General features: G+C 39.1%; 1 protein-coding gene across 13 annotated transcripts in view; it reads right to left on the bottom strand.

Moving 5' to 3' along the window:
• Positions 1–18,423, bottom strand: part of LOC149321504 (RAF proto-oncogene serine/threonine-protein kinase) — a 142,073-nt gene that overhangs the window by 46,310 nt on the left and 77,340 nt on the right. For 9 of the 13 annotated variants that reach the window (XR_016281106.1, XM_089523294.1, XM_089523303.1 and 6 more), the window contains one exon: positions 9,809–9,899. The exons of 3 other annotated variants lie outside the window; for them this stretch is intronic. The gene's annotated coding sequence lies outside the window, so the exon portion shown is untranslated. Of the gene's footprint in view, positions 1–9,796; positions 9,900–18,423 lie in introns of all 13 variants that reach the window. One more of the 13 variants, XM_089523276.1, reaches the window with a different exon arrangement.

Raw genomic sequence — 18,423 nt, 5'->3', positions numbered from 1 at the left:
TGTGTGCTTCAGCCCTTCTTCTCAATGACAATAGACAGAAGCTCCAGAGTAACAGATCCAAGATTTTCCAGCACCCTGAATTCAACTCCCTATATACACCTGCATGAAAACTAAAGTCTGTTTCTATGTCCTACCACTGGAAGAAACATGGGGTGAGGACACAAGAAAGAGTCCTCCTGGTTTAGCACTCCAGCACCAACACTAGTCCCATTCCAAGATCAAGTTAAAACACTTTTAAAAGACTTTGGGGATTAATGTTTTTGTTCAACTCTTTCCATCTATATTAGTTTGGTGCACTATGCTTTTAGTGTGATTAAATTATATTTTTATTGTTTTAAACATCAAATGTTTTAAATTGTTGAAATTGATTCTATTTGTATGTTGCCCTGAGATCCTATAATACTGTATTGTTAAACCCCTTCAAGTCAATGCCAATTTATGGCAAACCTCTCTTAGGGTTTTCTTAGAATGACTGATTCAGAGCAGGTGTGCCATTGTTCTACTCCAAGGCTGAGAGAGTGTTACTTGCCCAAGATCCCCCAGGGAGTTTGTGGATGAATAGATATTCTAGCGCTATCCTTCTGGATCCTAGTCCATTCAAACCATTGCACCTTCCTAGTTCCCTATGATATAGGGCAAAACATAAATATTTTAATAAATTAATTTTTTTTAAAAAAAGTATGAGGTTAGACAAGTGCTGGAAATACAGTATGACCCCCTTATCCATTAGGCAAACATTCCCAGACTTAACATAGATAATGAAATCAGAAACAGTAAACCCTTTATTTCCAGCTGAAATTGCCCATAAAGCCACCTCTAGAGAAACCATATTTTTGGGACACAGGTAAATGAAACCATGGGTACAGTTGCATGGATTCAGGGGGCATACTGTATGAACACATCCAAAGCAGATGCACATTCTCTGGTTCTCTCCTAACCTATCTGGACTACAAGACTCTCATATTGTTTGTTTGTTACATTTATAGTGCACCTAGAGTTGCCATAAGTGAGGACCTCCAAACCGGGACAAATGTAGGACAAATGTAGGGCAACATTTTCAAATGTAGGACACATTTTTTATAAAAATGGAGGATGTGCCAAAAATTGAGGTTTTTTTTTTTAAATGTTAATATAAATGCATGTTTATATTAAAATGGAGCACATTTTGGCATTATTCTTAGACAGATGGCAGAAATGTACTTGCCCTCGGGTTCAACTTTACTTCTCAGAAATGTGTACTTGGTCAAGGGACTGTGGTTTTTCTTCACTGCGTATGAGTTTGTAAAAATCACAGCAAGTTACATTGGCCGTGCCTCAGAGGCTTGTTGATATCAATATCATCATCATCATCATCATCATCATCACCACCACCACCACCACCACCACCACCACCACCACTATAATTGGCCAAGAAAGGCAGACTTGTTAGCATTCAAAGCACCATAAATACACAAAAAATGCACTTGCATATATTTAATAATAAAAAATAATGAAAAAATAAATAAAAAACAAGGCAGGGGTGTATATATTTGATAATAAAAATTAATGTAGTAAAATAAAAAACAAGCAATAATAAAATTAATGAAATAAAACAAAAACAAGCAATAATAAAGTTAATGAAATAAAATAAAAACAAGCAATAATAAAAATTAATAAAATAAAAAAATAAAAAGCAATAATAAAAATTTAAAAAATTAAAGTATTTTATATTTTTAAATATAACTTAAAAACCCCAAAATACCAAGGCAGATCTAATGGTCACTGACTCAGCTTTCCTCCTCCTCCTCCTCCGGCCCAATTCTGCCCTGGCCTTCAGGCACCCTTCCTCCGGCTCCTTCCTCCTCCTCCTCCTCTCCCCCCTCCTCCTCCTTATGATGGCTGGCGCGGGAGGAAGGGAATCGGGGCAGGCGCGTGCGGAGGGAACCAGGGCAGGCGTGTGCGCTGCCACTGGCCCCTGCTGAGGCCTGGGTGGCGCGCAAGCCCTAACAGTGGGGGCGCGGTGGCGGCGGCGCTTCTGCCGCCGAGGAAGAGGAGGAAGGCAGAGCCGGAGGAGGAAGTGGGTTGGCGCCGCAGCAGCCGCATTAGCAGCGGCGGCAATTGCCGGAGCAGGCCCCCAAACCGGGAACAAGGCACGGGTGGGGGCCCAAACCGGACCGGGACTGGAAGGGCCCCCCCGAAACCGTGATTGGCTCGGGGGCCACCGGGTTATGGCAACCCTAAGTGCACCTCTCTTCCAGGATGAGATCCAAGGTGGTGGATTTTTCCCTTGCAGAAAAAAAAAACCCAAGACAAAATTGAAACTGGGTAAGTTCTGTGTGCTCTCCTTGTTAAGTTTCATCATCTTTGCAAAGAGCAGATATATCCTTTACTTGTTTCTCATCTGGCTTTGAGTACAGCACACCCATGCCATCCGCCATTTGACCTTCTATGGACAGAAGCCCCAGCTTTTTTAATGGGCACATATGCACGTGGTGGTGTGAGCACATGTGTGTGCTCATTGAAAAGAATGAGACTTAAGGTCCCACATTTTCTGCTATCTATGGGGGGTGGGGTCGAGAACTGATCCCCCGCGGATAGCAAGGGCATACTGTATAGCCAAAGAAGCCCTTTATGTTATCAAATTCATCCTTTTCCAACACATAAAAGCACAACTTGCAGTGTTAAATCTTCACAAATCACCTAGTTCAAAGGTCTGACCAATAGTTTTCCCCTCCTGACCAACCCTGCTTTCCTTGCATGCTGCAATTCCTCTTCCACCCTTTGTCTCCCAGGCTAGAATTAAGATTTTAAAAAGCCCCCCTCCACTGCCAAGGGAATTATTTTTCAAAGTCTAGGTGCAATGCAGAGGAGGACAAATAGGAAAGCAATAAGTTTTATTTCTTCAGTACCACGACATCTTCCATATAGCCATATGCCCTCCACCCCACCTCAGTAATAACTGCAGACCCTGGACTGAAAAGGATTCACTATTCCCAGGACTAGTTTAAGACTTTATGCTGCCCACAAATTTAGTTCAATTGAGTAAAGAACTAATTCTCCTTAATCTTACATATGTCACATTTTTCTTTGCACAGCAGCTTTCTATGATAGTATACTAGAGATATAGAATACAATCGCTCCTCCATTTTCACGGACTTGGGATCCACATCTCTCGCTTATGCACAAGTGGCAAATGGAGGGGACAGAATGGAGCGCACACTGTTATTCAAGCCAATGGGGCTTGAATATTGGCAGTTTTTGTTTTCATGAGGAGGTCCATAATGGATCCCTCACGAAAACGGAGGGGTGATTGTACATATTGTATATACTCATGTATAAGTCTAGAAATATAAGTCAAAAACTGACCCCCAAAAACCTGAGTCGACTTATCCATAAGTACTGTATTTTAACTCTCATTAAAGAAAGAACCATCCCCTGGTGAAAGGCAAGAGTATCATCTGCCATGGAATCACTGAACTCCCTCTATTCTCTCATCCATCCAGCCTTTAGTATGAACACAAAAGTTATGCCTGATAGAATTTTGTAAATTCTTCGGCATTGTTTTCCTTTGCTTCATCCTTTACATCCTTTGTTAGATGCCCCTCAATTTTACCCTCAACTTATCTATGGATCATATCAAAAACCATAATTCTGATCGCAAAACCTGCCCTCAACTTATACATGAGGTCGACTTACAGTTGAGTATATACAATACTTCAAAGTTTCACTGATATTACATATTTGTTGTTAACTACCCTTGAGCCGAACTCGACTCATGGCAACCCTATGGTTAATACATCTCCAAATTCCTATCCTCCACTGTTCTGCTTATGTCCTGCATATTCAGGCCCATGACCTCCATGTTTAAGCCCATCCATCTAGTGTACAGTCTTCCTCGCCTTCTACTACCTTCTACCTTTCCTAGCATTATTGTCTTTTCTGACGACATGCCTTCTCATGATATGGCCAAAGTACAACAGCCACAGTTTCATCTTCCTGGCTCCCAGGGATGGTTTGATTTATTCTGGGACCCATATTAGTAATCCATGGTATCCTCAGCACTCTTCTCCAACACCACATCTCAAATGAATCGATTTTCTTTCTGTCCACTTTATTGATCACTACTACTGTACATTCATCTGTGGTGATGGGAAATACAATGGCTTGGACAAGTCTAACTTTAGTGCTCAATTGAATTATTTATTATTATTTATTTACATTATTTATACCCCGCCCTTCAGCCTTAAAGGTTCTCAGAGCAGCTTACAATTATTATTTTAATTAGACAGTTCCCTGCCCTCAGGCTTACAATCTAAAATGACACGACACAAAAGGAGAAGGGAATGGTGGTCAAAAAGGGGATCAGATCCAGCAGTTCTTCTCTTCCTCTAAGGCCTGGACCAAGGCAGATGGACTAGAGGGAGGGCTATTCTTCTTAAAATTGAATACCTTTACACTTTAGGATCATGCCTACTTCTCTCATAGCTGCCCTTCCCATTCCTAGTCTTCTTCTGATTTCTTGACTGCAGTCTTTGTACCAGTCAATATTTGATCCAAGGTACAGAAAATCTTTGACTATTTTGATTTCCTCATTGTCTAGGTTCAAATAATATAGAACCTCCATGATCATTATTTTTGTTTTATGTTCAGAAGTAAACTGCCTTGCATCTTCTAACTTTTCTTAGAAATTTTTCCAAGTCTCCCATAATTTCCACTAGTAGTACAGTAAGCCCTCCATATCCATGGATTTTTTTTATCCAACGAGTCAAGCATCCACAGCTTGAAAATATTTTTAAAATATACACATTCCAAAAATCAAACCCTGATTTTGCATTTTTATATAAGGGACACCATTTTACTGTACTTAATGGGACTTAAGCATCCATGGGGAATCCTAGAACTAAAGACCAGCTGATATAAAGGGCCATCTACACATCTTAGATTGTTGATGTTCCTTCACTCCTCATTCTTCTGAGTTTAAATTTGCTCTTCATATTATGTTTTCTGCATACAAATTGAACAAATAGTGATTGAATGTAGCCTTGCCTGACCCCTTTGCCAATTGGGAACCATTCTCTTTTGCCATGTTCTGTTCTAAAAGTTGCCTCTTATCCTGAGTACAAGTCCTCACTAGGACTATCAAATATAGTGGCACTCCCATTTCTCCATGAGCATTCTATAGCTTTTCATAATTTATAAAGTCAAAGGCTTTGCTATAGACTATAAAGTACATGCTGATTTTCATCTTGAATTCTCTGGTATGTTCTTAACCATTGTATGTTTTGAATGTATGTTTGGAAACCATGCCTTATGAGGAAAGACTTAGGGACTGGGTATGTTTAGCCTGGAGAAGAGCCAGTTAAGGGATGATATGATAGACCTCTTTAGGTATTTGAAGAGGTGTCACATTGAGGATAGAGCAAGCTTGTTTTCTGCTGCTCCAGAGACTAGAACATGGAACAATGGATGCAAGCTCCAGGAACAGAGATTCCACATCAACATTAGGAGGAACTTCCTGACAGTAAGCGCTGTTTGACAATGGAACACCCTCCCTCGGAGTGTGGTGGGATCTCCTTCCTTGGAGATCTTTAAACAAAGGTTGGATGCCCCTCCACACACACAATTGATGGTTTTAAGGATCTGTATATGGTTCAGGTTTTTAGGAATTTGTATGAAATTGTGATTGTAATTACTGAGCCATTTTATTGTTTGTACTGTGACATGTGTCACATGCTTACTATGTTGTGAACCGCTTTGATCTACAGGAAAGGCAGTATATAAATAAAGTTTTTATTTATTATTATCTGTTAGGGATGCTTTGATTGTGATTTCCTGGAAGGCAGAGGATTGGACAGGATGTCCCTTGTGGTCTCTTCCATCTCTAGGATTCTATGATTCCATGTGTTCCCTAGTGCCTCTTCCCTTCCTAAATCCTCCTCTGGGATTCCTCTCTTCATATATGATTTGAGTCTATGCTGCAGAATTTTGAGTATCATTTTGGTTGCGTGAGAAATTAGTGCTATGGTCCTACAATCGCTGCACTCTTTGTTACTCTTTTTTGTGGACAGGGGTGTATAGTGATAATTTCCAATCTGTTGGCCATTGTTTTGTTTTCTGTATTTGTTGGCATATTTTAGTTAACACGAGAGTTGATTCTGAACTTATCACATGTACTGCTAAGCACACATGGAAAGGACTGGAATAAAGACTTAACTACAAGCAAAAAGATAGTTCCATAAGAGTAGCTAAGGAGGAAGAGGTAAAAACATTGCATTTATACAATACATTCTTATGCTGGTTGGGGGGCAAAGCTGGCAGCCACAAGCTCTCTACAGCTGCTCCCTTTGTGCAGTTGCACACTGCAGCTTGTGAAACAGGAAGAGTGGGGTTTGTGTGGGATTGGTTGAAGAGACAGAACAAGATGAGCTTGTATTTTTAGATTAAGGATGGCTATTTGACTGAGCTCTTTGGAGATCTACTTGTGTGTTTTGGACCATGTAGACAGGTACTAAGAGGAGGTTCTTCTTCTAGGAGAAGTGAGTGCTGAGAGCAAGTGAGTCAATTATATTATTGCTGGCAGAGCATGTAGTCACTGGTTACTTATAGCTGCTCCCAAAATCTCCCACAGTGCTGTGACACTAAATGAGAAGACATAAGATGGTGAAGGAGCTGACTCAGTAACCTGCAACATTGTGCAGTTCTTCTGCCTGAGCATGTGTGGACCTATGCCTGCAAGAAGCTTAAGATGGTTGTCCTGCTGGAAGAGAAGGTGCAACAGCCTAAGGCCTACATATCTACAGTACAACTCTTCAAGAAAGATTAAGTATTTTTTGAGCAGATCAGTAACATACCTGGAATATCTGTAGGAAAAAGACCATTTACCAAAGTCAGAAACCACATACTTAGAAAAACGTGTCATAGAGAAGCAGTACTACCTGGAACCATGTTGTGCATTTTGAGCTAGACAAACTATTCCAAGCTCTGCTTTTAATTAATGATTATGAGCCACAGGAATAGGGCTCTGTTCTCAGAGAGCATGGAAGTGGCTTGGCAGATTCTCTTGGTGTAAAGACTCTTGACACTTCTCACGGGAGGGAGAGGCATATACTGGTTTTGGGGCAACTCCATATTGAGTGGAACAGAAGCAGTTTTGATCAGGCCTGACAGCATATCTTGAAAATGTACTATCTTCCATGGATGAAGACCCATGATGTAAGAGAGACATGGAAAAGGCTAATTTGGCCTCTTGAATCGTTTTCTGTATACTCATGAAGGAGTTCTGGCAAGAGATGGGTTGCACCTCACAGCTGTTGGTAAGAAAGCATTTGCTAGGAGTGTCACAAAACTGATCAGGAGGCCTTTAAACTCTAAGATATATAGGGAAGGAGGCAGTATTCCACAGGGCAGCATATCATAAAGTACTTGGGACAACAGCATCAATGATACAAGGGAAATTGGTACACCTGTACAAGAACACATCAGTTAATAAGGGACAGAAGAGCATCATTGTCTTAAACTTCTCTAGAGCAATGTATGCCAAATGTTAAACAAACAAGATGAATTTTAATTCCTAACACAAAAAAGGCAAATGTGATTTAACAGCCATAACTGAAATTTAGTTAGATGTAGTAATAGAGAAATATAACCTATTCAAAAGAAAACATATTCAGTGGAAATAGATGAAATAGGAAAGAGTAAAATTATATGTCAAGATTACGTCCATCTGTAAGAAGACCTACAACTTCAAGCATGGAAGAGAAGTTGAGAGCATTTGAGTGAAGATGAAAGTAAAGGGAAACAGTGATATGGGAGGAGGAGGTCTGCCAGAGACCCCAAGCCATCCTGCTACTAGTTGCCAAGAAGGAGAGGGAGGTAATAGTACTCAAGGACCAGCCATTCAAGTTATACAGGGTTGAGAGAGATCTGGAAATGGGAGACGGTTGTACTATCTTGGGGGTAGAACTTACAATACGGTGTTAGTCACCTCTAAACTGTCTCCCATCCCAAATAATCTGGTCTGCCTGTCTGTCTATATCCCACCCTTACCCCAAAACTGGGACTCAGGGCAGCTCACATTAAAAAGCAGTACAATTAAAAGTACATAACAATAGTACTGTACATTGAAATAGAATTAAATTATTACAATATTAAAACAAGTTACATGTTAAAAGAATAAAATACAATTAAAAAGATAAAAATGTTAAAACTACTTTAAAATAATACAACACCACCCCATCTCATGCTTTAATAATCTGGGTAGCCACAACATCCTTGTGCTGAAAATGCTGCAAGTGAATGGTATCACAGCTGACATCCAGGACTTGATTTTTGACAATGGTATCCCTCTGAGTTGCCCCTCTGGGATGGGGTTTAGCGGTACTGTCCTATAGTGGTTCCATTCTTTCCTAGAATATTCCTTACTAACCAGGAAAAACTGCAGACAATTCATCTCTGACAAGTGCAATAAAATGTAATATTGGCACCTTTGAATCTATTTTTTTTCTTTCCTCCCTTTATCATGTACTAAGAAGAAAATCTTTTAATACCTATGCTACCTCAGGAATATGCCAAAAATAATCAATACACCAAAATGTCTGAAAAATACCCCCTAGGGAAAAAGACTAGCGGGTCATTGTGCCAGATATTTAAAAACTACATAGCATGTAAACGAACAACAAGCTACACGCTTCACGCAGAAAACACACACCACCCCAAGTATGTGCTATGGTAGTTTATGGTCTGAAAAGTGTTCAGAACTGCATTCTGGAAACCCTGGAGCAGGAAAATATTTGCAAGAAGGAGAAAAATGAAGGAAGAACAGGATGCTTTGGCATCTAAGCTCCTAATTATCTTCAAAAAAGAAAGGAAGGAAGAAAGGAAGGAGAGGGAGGGAGGGAAGGAGGGATCAAGTGAAATGGCTATCATGTTAGTATGCCATTAGTATTTAAATTTTTGTTGTTTTTTAGCTGCACCGGCAATATCCACTAGCTAAATTATAAAGTTTGCAAGGGGAACCTTTGTACATTTCACTGATATCACAAAAAATTCCACAGCAAGGTCTATACTCTGAAAATAAAACAACCATGTTTTCCAAATCAAAATTCTTCCATCCATGTTAGCTTCTTACAGATGTTTCAGAATTTTAAAATGAGACTTTGGAAACAATGAAAAGAGAGTTTATATAAAAGGATGCACAAGGATGACTTGCACAGAAATACAATTGGTGACTGCTATGAGAAAGGGAGTGCTTATTGCTTTAAAACTTAACTCACATTTCCTTGAGAGTTCGATGTAAATAACCAACAAAACTGCCAAAACTAATAGGCGGATGTAAGAATTATAATATAACGAACTCCTAAGATATTATTTTAGAACCTGGAAATTTTACTTTTATTGAGGATTTGGAAATTTTTGTATGCATGTGTGTGTGAATAAGGTGAGCCCCTCCAACCTCCCCTCCGATACATGGGACTGCTGTAGCAAGCTGTCCCAGGCATAGGAGGGGGCAAGAAAAGCCTGCACATGAGTCCTTCCCACCTCCCCTCCAATGCTGACATGGGAGGGTTAGGAGAGCTCATGCACAAGCCTGTCCCACTTCCCCTCCGATGCTTGGGACAGCTCTAGCCAGCCGTCCCAGGCATCGGAGATGGAAGGGGGTCATGTGCAGATCACGAATAACCAAATTTGCGAATACCAAGTCCTTGAATGTGAAGGGCCAGCTGTAATTAATACAGCAATTCCAGACTAAGGGGCTGGAGTACACATAACATTTTGCCACAGTGATGCTGCTAAAACCACTATACTGGTCATAACTTACAGGAGTACTTACTGTGTGGAGCTCCACGATCATGATATGAACTTCCATGCTCCTGTTTTCAACACCATCGCCACCATGGCGAATGTAGTAATGTGCTCCAGCCCTAAGAATACCAAATGCAATATGTCCATCATAACTAGGCTCACATCAGCTTCATTAAATTATACGTATACCATGTATAATTTACGCAAAATATACAACCTGGCTATGCTCTTCAGCATGATAATCTTCCACTGCTCCTCTTGGCTGCCAACATTCCTGATATGGACTCATATTCCACAGCAACACTAGACTCGTGTTCTGACTAATCAGCAAGTTCAGTTTTTTATATAGGTATGACATGAACCTTCATTAATATCACAATGTGAAAGAAACCTGTTTCTGCACACTGAAACACACACGCAATTCCCTTTTTAATTTCTAGGAAACTGGTTTAAATTTGAACCCTTTTGGTTTCAGTAAGATTGAAAAATTGAAGATAGAAGATATAAAGAAGCTTGAAATAAAGCTGTTCAGCTTTATAGATGCAAGTATATAATCCCACATCTGCAAAAGAAACTTACCCGAAATGAATCTTAAGAGTTCTAAAGCTAAAGAGCTACCAGGATTAGCATTTTTGTCTTACTCAGTTACGAATTTTCAAGGCCATATACTGATTAATGCTGGACCAGTACCAGCTCATATACATCTAACCACAACGCTATGGGAAAAATTGAAATAACTGCATGCAGCGTCACTTAAGTTCCTTGAAGCAGGATGAAATACTAAAGAAAAAGATCCTCCCCATGCTATCGGTTAAGAAGCTAACTTTTGTCATCTGTACAAGTCAACTTAGAGGCAATCCTTGCTTTTCCATGACTCACTTCTCAATGACTCGATCTTTCGCTTGCAAATTACAGACAAGTTCTATTAATTCAGCAAGGGGGTCTGCTCTTTCATCAGTTCTTCTTTCTTCAGTTCTACAGGGATGAGGCTTACATGTATGCCGTCCGAAAACTTGCCTATGGAAAGAGCTGACCCTCCATGCACGCAAAAGTGATATATAGGCGGGTTATAAACCGCCGCTTTGCAGCGATCTGCCGCCGCCGCTGTTTGCTCTGTAAGGGAGCCGCTGCAGCCAAACCGCGCGGCTCCGTTATGGAGCAAAAAAGAAGCTCCAAAATGGAGCTTCTTTAAGCGGCGCCTCTATGACGTCGTGAGGCGCCAGGGGCGGACTCGCGACGTCATAGACGCCGCGACATGTGCGGACACACAGCGTCCGATACGTAAATATGGCGGCGGCCGTGTGGAAAGGCCGCCGCCATATTGTACGTACAGAATATGTACTAGGGTTAGGGGGGTGCGGAAGCACCGCCCCTTCCTAACCCTAGTACATATTCATTACGTACTAAATGGCGGTCTGTAACCCGCCATAGTGTGTTATTTAGATTTTCTGGAGCCCAAAATGCATTTGCAAGCTAAAAAGACTGGGTTCAACTGTTCAACTGATTCTACTTTCTAATACAGGCACTGTCTGTATGTAACTTATTGACCCCTGTGCATCCAAAATTATACCTCCAAACAAAATCTGCTTACAACCAGCATTGAAAACAGTGCAGGGGCGCCAGTGGGAAAAGGAGAATCGGTAAAAATTACCCAATCTCCACTGCCTCTGACAGATGTAATCTTCACTTGATCACCTCGACTTCTAAGAATGGAAGGAAAGACCCCTCCAGTTTGTAGAAAAATAATTCAGGCTCTAAGCCACATTCTCTTAAAATAGCTACAAGTGACAGCTTTTTATTATGAATACTTCACAAACCACTGACTTGCACCAGTCTTAAAATTTTGCTATTTCCTTCTATACAATTTTAACCACAATAATGCAGGGATGGGAGAACATGTTAAGTTTCAGTTTTTGACAAATTTCTCATTTCACCAAGAGCAAACACAGCTTGGACAAGTTTCTCATTCCCCTAACAGCAAGTACAGTACTTTTGTTTGCATCCATTTTCCAAAATGGCAAAATCTGTTCAAAAAAGATCAGTAAAAAAAATAGCAAAGATATATATTTGAATGCATTTATCCTAATATGTTTTGAATGCTGGTAGCATCACCATAAGGGGAAGAGCTACAACCAAGCCCTCATAAACCTTGCTAAAACTTTGTTCAGCTTGGCTGATGGTGAGAAGTGAGAATAGTAGTTCGTCAGAACCTGGAGGGCTGTAAGTTCCCCACCTGTGCTCTAGAGGATGAATGTCAGCATTAACTTTTAGTCAGTCAAGCTTAGGCTTTTAGCAATAGAAAAACATCCTCACTGCCAAGATAACAACAACAGATGCCTATGTTAACTATGACACTATTTGTAGCCTTTCAGACCATTTAGAAAGATGCATAAATTAGCTAGGTCTAGGAGGAAATAAACATTTAAATCTCATTTTGAATTCCTATCAAGTATGCAGAATACAAGACCTGAATTTTCCCCTGTTACCATAACTTTGCCCTGAGCAAACATATTTAAATATTGTTACACTAGGCTTTTTAAACACAAGAACTCTTACATATTTTACTTATTATCCAACACTATGCTGAACAGCCTAGTATTGATCGATGTGTTACAACAGTAGAATATACCACAAATTAGCAAGTTATTTTTTTTAAGCAAGTCTCACTGGAACTGGCATCCTTCTGTAGGTCGCTAAAATGAATACCTAGCTTGTTGGGGGCAATTAAGTTGCACTTTGTAACCACTTAGTAAATTGGTAAACAGTATAGAAATGTACTTGCTATTGCTATTGGAACTAGAAAGTGAATGTGCTTATGGCAAGATGTGGACAAGAATAAAAAAGTAAGACAATTTGGAATATTTTCAACTGGCATTGGTTGAGGGACTACAGTCTTCAAGAAAATAATAATCAAATTATTCAGAATAAACATGCTTAGTACTGTAGACTTTGTTATGTACATTTATAATTTTTTTATTAGGTATCAATGACACCTCTGAAGCTTTTTAGTATTCAGACACAATTATCTCTCCAGATCAGAATGAAATGATCTTTGCTGATATGAAACAGAGCATATCTCTCTAATGAGAGAAGAAAATGGAATTCCTGAGAATATTCCCATTAGAACCCCTCTTACTGCCAGTCATATCATCAATGCTAATATGTGATGGAAATGAGAGGTAACCTTACAGACACAACAAGCATGACTTAATGACTTAATATGTGATATTGCACTAGTTTTCATACATATAGAAAGAGAAGGTACCTGATCTTTCCTCAAAAATGTTTACCATGAAAAATTCTTAAACAGAGGTGGGCAGTGCAGCTGGTATGAAAGCCACTTATCACCCCCAGGTTAAGCCATACCAATCCATTTTGGGTAATTTTCAGCCAAACACAAAAGTGGATATGACTTCTAGTTTGTACTCACTTTACCAATGCACAGCTGTGTAACATTAAAATGCTGTTACCATTTTGTGATGCCTAAAAAATGTAGAGGGGTATGGAGGCTTTGGGAAGGGCAGACCAAGTCAGAGAGGAGAAAAGTATGAGAGGGCAGACAAAGCCTTCTGGGGCTACATCTGGCCCATGGTCCACTCTTTGCCCACAGATCATTAAGTATTTAATGATATGAGAAGAACATTATTCCATTAAACTGATAGTCAAAAAGTGAGAAGAAAGGTGGTATCAGCACTTTCTGTCTGCAACGCCTACAAGTTATCTTCCAAAGATATGTAAGAATTTATTCATCTGATTTAACAAAAATATGAAATGTAATAGTGCTATACATTTGTAGAATAAAAGGCACTTATTTTTAGAAGTTACATATTCAACTGTATTTAATTTTTTTGAAGCAGCTTGAACACTTTTTGTGTACTCAGGGATTTAACTGATTGATTTTCTTTCTCTTCTACTTGCTGCTTTCCTTTGATTTTATTATGAGTACTGGTTTGGGGTGTTCTTATTGTTTTAATTATATTTTACTACTGCCCTGTTTGAGTATTGGACTATGATTCTGGAGAGCAGGGTTCAAATCCTTACTCAGTCATGGAAACCCTCCAGGTAACCTTCAGCAAGTGACACTGTCTTCAGAGGATGGCAATGGCAAACCCCCTCTGAAGAAACCTGCCAAGAAAACGCCACGATAGGGTCAGAAACGACTTGATGGCACACAACAACAAACCTAAATGGATGAAGATCAATTTAAAATGTTTGAATAAATAAAGTTTATGATGATCCCCCACTACCACCTTTTACTTTACATAGCAACCCTACAGATGGAATGGAGAAGAACCTGTAGCAGAAGAAGAGACTCTTTCCCCTGTCTTTGTAAAATTGCTCTGCAAAGTAACTGGTAGAGATGGTGGTGATGGAACCATCACTTCCAAGGTGCTGCAAAGGCTTGAACCAGCCAGGACAAAGCTAAAGGACTCTTTATCCTATGGTTTTCCTTCTAGTTTTTCCCACCCACACCCCTGTTCTACAGGTGCCAAAGGAAAAGAACTACGCCCTTCTAGGGACCACAGGATTGCAGCCTCAGTGTGAAGACAGATATTTCCAGAGGCTATTTACAAAACTGTAATTCCATACCTTGATCTTCTGCTGTGATTTGAAAGGTATGAGAAAGCAACGTAACATCTGCCGATGCTATATAATATAGACAAATTAAACAGACAAAATCTGTAGAAAAGCTGGATACAGCAATCTAACACTAGGAAATTGTGAGGCCTACAAAATGTATTGATCTAAAAACACACTTCATGCAATTCTGCTCCTGTGGATATGCAAGATCAGCTAAACCCTGCTTGAATAAGAATACTGTCTGGGGAATAAATAAGCTCTTCTGTTCTGTTGTGAAGCAAAATAAAATATAATGTATATGCTCATGCATAAGTCTAGAAATTTTAGTCAAAAAATAAACCAGGAAAACCTGAGACAACTTATCCACGGGTCAATGTAAGTGATGTACTTTAAACCTTACATATAAAAAATGAACCATTCCCTAGTGAAAGACAGAAAAGCATAATCTGTCCTGGAAGCACCAGCCTTTAGGGTGAGCAAAAACAATTATTCCTGCTGTTATTTTGCAAGCTCTTTGGCATTGTTCTTCTTTGCTTCATCCTTTAGACTCTTTGTTACATGCCCCTAGGTTTATCCTTGACGTATCCATGGGTCATACCAAAATCCAGTATTTTGGCCCCAAAATCTGCCCTCGATTTATACATGACGTCGATTTATAGTGGAGTATATATGGTATTCATCCCTCCACATTTGCACCTTTGCCTTTTGCGAATTTTATTATTCACCCATTTTATTATTATGTTCTCTAGGAATGACTTTAACCAGAAGTCGCACTGAAAGACCTAGAGATTCCTAGAGAGAACACTGCACTAGGCATTTGTAGCTCCTCCAGTGCAATTCTATGGTCAATGTCTGGCAGATGCTGATTACAAAGTTGCGCTGGAGGACTTAGAGATTCCTAGAGAGATGCTCTCGCAGGTAAAAACATAGTGTTTTTGTTATTATTTTCCACATTCATAGGGGTACTGTGCCCCTAACCTCAGCAAATGTGGAGAGATGAGTGTATTTTTATGGTACTAGTAAACAAATGCAGATCAACATTTTTTTAAACAGTAACTTGGCACATTCAAAAGCAGGAGGTTCAAGAGGATTTAAGTTAAAAATGATGGCATGATTGAATACCACCACTTAGGAGCAATTGATAAGTATTTATTTCCTTATTAGCATTAACTGGCTGCTCCTAACCTTAAGATCAATTTAAATACATTTTAAAACCAACAACACAGCCAAAAAGCTTCTTGTCTTGTTATTTATTAATACAGCAAGCTGTTCACTGAGAATGCTGCAGTGTTTATATTATGCCTACAATAAAATAATAAAGTAGTCTGATAATTTCCTTACAAAATTTTTAACTCACCTGTCAAAGACAAGTATCTTATGTACAAGGATCAATCAATAATCAATCTCTTTCTTTTAATAAGGTTAATTTAAAATATTTAGCTTTGATGTGGTCATCATAAAGGCATATTTCTTCTAGAATTCTATACAGTATGTAATTAAGATTTACAAAAGGAGAAAATGCTGCCCTTTCTAGTCATGCTACTTAATTGTCTACTCAGTAGAGAACCTGAAAAATGCTAATTAAAAGTAGCCTAACCCAGCCATATAAGCGAGATGACTACTTTTCAGGCTACTCCTGATGAATAAATAGCTTGCTTAGTCTTTTGTCCTAATGCATGAAGCACAGCTTTCTCTCTTGCTCTCTTGGCACTCTCCAGAATACAAGAGAACTCAAAAAACCAAAATATGGTTAAAGCATTCCCACTGATTTCTTACCCACTTCTCCCCATGGATCAAAGCAGGCGACAACAACAATTAACAAACATAAGTTAAAACACACCAGTTAAAATACCCATCAATTTAAAAGGACAAATAAGATGTACACATATTAAAACAATCTACATTTAGGCAAATAGGGAAGATAGAAACGTTTATCTAGGCTGCATTACACTGTTGTTTTGTGGCTTCAAGTTGTTTCCAGCTTACGGCAACCCTAAATAAATCAAACCTATCATGGGTCTTTCCTGGCAAAATTTGTTCAGAGGAAGTCTGCCATTACCTTCTCCTAGGCTGAGAGAGTGTGACTTGCCCAACATCACCCAGTGGGTTTTTTGGCCAATCTAGGAATTGAACCCTCTAGAGTCGTAGTCCAACACTCAAACCACAATGTCAAGCAATATTACACACAATTATAATAAAAAAGAAATGGCAATGGCAAATTACCAATTAACAAAAGACAAACTGTTGAGGTTGCAGCCTTGGAATTCTTTCCTTAATGTTATACTTTACAATCTTAATTCACTTCCAGTTCGACATTGCTATACATCAAGAGTGAAGACTGCTGCAGCAGATTTGACTACTAAGAAAACATCACCATTCAGTGCCACTCACTCATATGTAATGATAAACAAGGATCACTAGCTTAATAAACTGCAATGTGAAGGAGTTACACACTAGTAAGAATCCTAGTTTCAACATTCTAGGCCCATGACTATACATGTTGTCCATTTGCCCCTATCTTTTCATAACAGAAAGGGGAAAGCTTTATATGACACCCAAACACATATAATGGTCAAATGCACCCAAAGAAGCCAGGAACAAAAGCCCATTTTATAGTACAGGTTGCCATTAGTTTACAATTCATGGTTTGTTTGGGACCATTTAACAATAAACCAGTAAACGTCCCTTCTCAATAGACAAGCAGAGCTATGCTAGGTCAATGCAAAACAGCCTCAAATGTGCAACTAGTCTGTTTCTTCTCACTTTTCACAAGAGGCATATTGTCTGCTAGCTACCTATAAGCACAAGATATCCTTTAACAAAATGAACAAATACTCTTATAGGTATCAACCATGACAACTTAAGGCATTCTGTAATGGTAGTCAGCCATCAACACGTACAAGTTTTCACTGAGCTGTTTGAATGGTAAAGTTTCCCTAGTTCTCACTCAGAGTAGGGCTTAATGAACAAAAACATTCAGCATATGCTTGTAGTTTGTAGATTTCTGGTGGTTTTAATCATATGGCAGCAACCAATATGAACATATGGAAGACAGTATGTGCAAACTGTTCATTTGTCTTTGAAGCCAAAGAGGATTTTGCCAAGAGCTGTTTTGGTCTCATTAGAGCTTCTATAAGGGACTGGAAAACAGGTGTCTATCACTCAAGCAAATGCACAGCTCACACCAGATTAAAATAGATAAAACATAGAAGTACAAGAACATGCAGGTATTATGCAGGAGCTTTCATTTGTTTTCTCACATCATTCCATTTTTAGTATCAACATGAAAATCTGGCAAGATGTGATCTCATATATATAGTATCTCAAAGTATTTGAACTTTTGTGACAATCAGATTTTTTTAAGAACAAATTCTGTAACATTTGACTCAATTAATCATCTGTATACTAAGTCCTATGGACCTATATAAAGATACTATACAAGTATGCATTCATTTCACATGTTATACAGAAGGTTCAGTTGATTTTAGCTTCGAACATCAAAGATACCACATTCCAGTAAAACTAACTGACCAAAGCCACCAAGTCTCAAGATAGTATGAAATTACAGTAGTTGCCAAAAGCTAAATAGAAAAGTTTTCCACAACAGATGGCACTGCCATGCTAACAATCTATGCCATAAAACTGGTCTGAAATTAGCCTTTAGTGCCACAGCCTAAATATGTTACTACTTCTGCAAAGGCCAAGTTCCAGGACCAATTTACACAACATACATTGAAATTCTCATCAGTGTTGCTGCATTATTTTTCCAACAGCTGCAATGAGAGAAATTGCTCCCAGCCATAAATATAGTCACCTGATTTGTAATTTATTATATGTGTAACAACTTGATCCCTTCACATAGATACAGATGTGTGAACTCTGACCCTTAACACACACTACAATGTAAGATATAGCCAAATAGTTCACTACTATTTAGCATAGTAGCACTCCAAAAATTCTAGGAAGGTACTGTTGGTATTCCCACTGCACTATGAGAACATCACCCTAGCTAAAAACATACAACTTGTTGTTTTTGTTGTTGTGTGCCTTCAAGATATTCCT

Source organism: Sceloporus occidentalis, unplaced genomic scaffold, assembly GCF_023333645.1.
Source record: "Sceloporus occidentalis isolate IW3139 unplaced genomic scaffold, rSceOcc1.0.p SCAF_1, whole genome shotgun sequence".
Classification (NCBI taxonomy): domain Eukaryota; kingdom Metazoa; phylum Chordata; class Lepidosauria; order Squamata; family Phrynosomatidae; genus Sceloporus; species Sceloporus occidentalis.
The sequence above is the reverse complement of the archived record's forward strand: the minus strand, read 5'-3'. Positions and strand labels throughout refer to the sequence as shown.